Here is a 3,977-nt window from a genome sequence, read left to right on the forward strand (position 1 = left end):
AGTCTCAGTTATTGTTTTTATCTTCTACTTTTACTAGACATGGCAATTTATTTTACTAAACTTGCCTTATAAATACAATAAGGGGCTCTGTGTCATACAGCTTTGGGAAGGTGATGTTCACTTTATGTTTTCCATGAATAGTGTCCCTGGAATTGGGTAACACAGCAAACCTATTTGTTTTTCTGGTTTTTTTATTACTTTTTTTTAAGATTTTATTTATTTATTTGACAGAGATAGATCACAAGGAGGCAGAGAGACTGGCCAGGTAGGGGGAAGCAGGCTCCCTGCTGAGCAAAGAGCCCAACACAGGACCCAATCCCAGGACCCTGAGATCATGACCTGAGCCAAAGGCAGAGGTTTAAGCCACTGAGCCACCCAAGTGCCCCAGCAAACCCATTTGTAGTAATGCTTTCAGTATTGCAGACCTTTCATGAAGTGATATATATTAAAACTCTTGGTTACTTGCATGATTAAATATTTACTTATGAACTGTTATATCCTCAAAAAATATAGAGCCCTAGACTCTCAGAGTTGGAAGAAACCACAGTTAACTAATTTAAAATTAAGTTCCCACCATGTGCCATGTACTGTTCTAGGCCCCGCCCTCAGTGCCCTGTACTAAGCATGGAGCTCAACATCCAACCTTCTACCCATTACCAGAATCCCTTCTTCAGTAGGTCTAATAGTCCCTCGGCCCTGACTTGAACAATTCTATGATGACTGACTTCCAGATGCTTATATTGGTGCTCTCTGGGCTGTCCATGACCCCTAGAAGAGGGCAGCAATTCAGCTGCATAGAACTATGGTATTCCTCATGTAGAATAAAATGGAATTGTTCCTGCCTTGGCCTGCTTACCAAGTTCCAGTGTTGTTTGTTACACAAGCATAGGTAACTGAGATCCCATGTAACTCCCCTCACTCAGCCTTAGTTCTCTCCTCATGAAAATGGTGTGACAGAGTTATCTCTTACAGAGTAAATACTTAACAGAAATCACTCTTATCATCTTCATCAACATCATCATCATTATTATCTGTGTCAAAATTTGTTGGCTTGGCTCCAACCCATCATTTGAGTCCATCAAAGAACTAATGAATTTTGGGCGCTTGGGTGGCTCAGTTGGTTGAGTATCTGACTCTTATTTTCAGCTGAAGTCATGATCTCACGTCATGGGATCGACCATCAGGCTCTACACTCAGCACGGAGTCTGGTTGAGATTCTCTCCTTTTCCCTCTCCCTCTGCACCGCCACCCCCACCAAAATTTTCTTTAAAAACTAACAAATTTAGAGATGTCAGGGTGGCTCAGTTGGTTAAGTGTCTGACTTCAGCTCAGGTCATGATCCCCGGGTCCTGGGATCGACCCCTACATCAGGCTCCCTGCGCACAGGGAAGCCTGCTTCTCCCTCTCCCTCTCCCTCTGTTTGTGTTCCCTTTCTTGCTGTCTCTCTGTCAAATAAATAAAATATTAAATAAATAAATACAATCTTATAATCAATCAATCAATCAATAAAAACTAATGATTTTAATGAGCTCATTACCTAATCTTTATTTGTTCTTTTTTTTAATTTTTTTTAAAGATTTTATTTATTTATTTGACAGACAGAGATCACAAGTAGACAGAGAGGCAGGTAGAGAGAGAGAGAGAGGGAAGCAGGCTCCCTGCTGAGCAGAGAGCCCGATGCAGGACTCGATCCCAGGACCCTGAGATCATGACCTGAGCCAAAGGCAGCGGCTTAACCCACTGAGCCACCCAGGCGCCCCTTAATTTTTTTTTTTTTTTTAAAGATTTTATTTATTTATTTGAGAGAGAGAGAGACAGTGAGAGAGAGAATGAGCGAGGAGAAGGTCAGAGAGCGAAGCAGACTCCCCATGGAGCTGGGAGCCTGATGTGGGACTCGATCCCGGGACTCCAGGATCACGCCCTGAGCCGAAGGCAGTCGTCCAACCAACTGCGCCACCCAGGCGTCCCAATTTTTTTTAAATTATTTATTTATTTGACAGAGAGAGAGAGAGATCACAAGTAGGCAGAGAGGCAAGCAGAGAGAGAGGAGGAAGCAGGCTCCCTGCTGAGCAGAGAGCCCTATGTGGGACTCCATCCCAGGACCCTGAGATCATGACCTGAGCCGAAGGCAGCGGCTTAACCCACTGAGCCACCCAGGCGCCCTTCTTTTTTTTTTTTTTTAAAGATTTTTATTTATTTATTCAACAGAGAGCAGAGTCGGCAGAGTGCAGGCAGAGAGAGAAGGGGAAGCAGGCTCCCTGCTGTGCAGAGAGCCAGATGGGGGAGCTCAATCCCAGGACCCTGAGATCATGACCTGAGCCGAAGGCAGAGGCTTAACCCACTGAGGCACCCAGGCGCCCCTGAATTTATTTCTGAGACTACATTGACTTTTACTTATTTCGTTTTTATTTGTACAAATCTGATATCCCGGAGTGCTTGGGTACCTCAGTCACTTAGTAGTAATAGCTTGTCTGTCCAATGTTCAGATCCCAAAATATTTTACCAAATGAAGAAATTATTTTACCTCTGAGGATCTTCCTGGAAGCCCAGGCTTATATGATGCTTAGTGTTTATCAAGCACCTACTATTGGGGGTGCCCGGATGGCTCAGTCAGTTAGGCATCTGCCTTTGGCTCAGGTCATGATCCTAGGAACCCCCTGTCAGTTCCTTGCTCAGTGGGGAACCTACTCCCTCTCCCTTTGCTGCGTCCTGTGCCTGTGTTCTCTCTCAAATAAATAAATAAAACTTAAAAAAATGTATATCTGATATCCTAATTCCTACATTTTCAGATTCCAACTTTATTTTTATTTTATGTTTTTTTATATTTTATTTATTCCTTTGACAGAGAGAGAGAGAGTACAAGCAGGGGAAGCCGCAGAGGGAGAAGGAGAAGTAGATTCTCTGCTGAGCAGGGACTCCGATGTAGGGCTCAATCCCAGAACCCTGGGATCATAACCTGAGTGAAGGCAGAAGCCAACCAACTGAGCCACTCAGGTGCCCCAGATTCCAACACTAAAATCAAGTGTGGGGACACCTGGGTCATGCAGTTGCCTAAGAGACTTCGGCTTCGTCTCAGGTCATGATCCCAAGGTCCTGGGACTGAGTCCTGCATTGGGATCCTTGCTCAGTGGGGAGCCTGCTTCTCCCTCTGCCTCTGTTGCTCCCCCTACTTGTGCTCTCTCTCTCTCACTCTCTTTCTTTCTCTGACAAATGAATAAATAAAATCTTTAAAAAATAAAATAAAATAAAGTATGTTTTGGTATTTGTTCTTCTTCTGTCATTGTCCTATTTTATACTGAGCTGCTATTCATAATTAAAAGAGGTACACACCAGGCGCCTGGGTGGCTCAGTTGTTAAGCCTGTGACTTCAGCTCAGATCATGATCCCAGGGTCCTGGGATTGAGTGCCCAGTTGGGCTCCCTGTCCAGGAGGGAAGCCTGTTTCTCCTTCTCCCACTTCCTCGGCTTATGTTCCCTCTCTTGCTGTGTCTCTCTCTGTCAAATACATAAATAAAATATTTTTTAAAAAGAGGTACTTATTTAAGATATTGAATAGTTTAAAAATTTTTTTTAAGATTTTATTTATTTATTTGACAGAGATCACAAGTAGGCAGACAGGCAGCTAGAGAGAGAGGGGAGGAAGCAGGCTCCCCGCCGAGCAGAGAGCCTGATGCGGGGCTCGATATCAGAACCCTGAGATCATGACCTGAGCTGAAGGCAGAGGCTCAACCCACTGAGCCACCCAGGCGCCCCAGATATTGAATAATTTTAGACTCCAGTTTTCACCCACCCATACCTAACTAGAAAAATAATCAATGTGTTGATTTTTCTTTTCTTCCTCCATCTTCCATCTCCCCAATTTTAGGAGAACTGAAATGAATGCATAGATATAGTCAAGACCAGAGCATTTAAGGGAAGTGCCCAAGGGTCCACCATGGCATAGCGGTAAGCTAGACTAACAGCAGACCAGCAGCCTAT

Source organism: Neovison vison, chromosome 2, assembly GCF_020171115.1.
Source record: "Neovison vison isolate M4711 chromosome 2, ASM_NN_V1, whole genome shotgun sequence".
NCBI lineage: Eukaryota > Metazoa > Chordata > Mammalia > Carnivora > Mustelidae > Neogale > Neogale vison.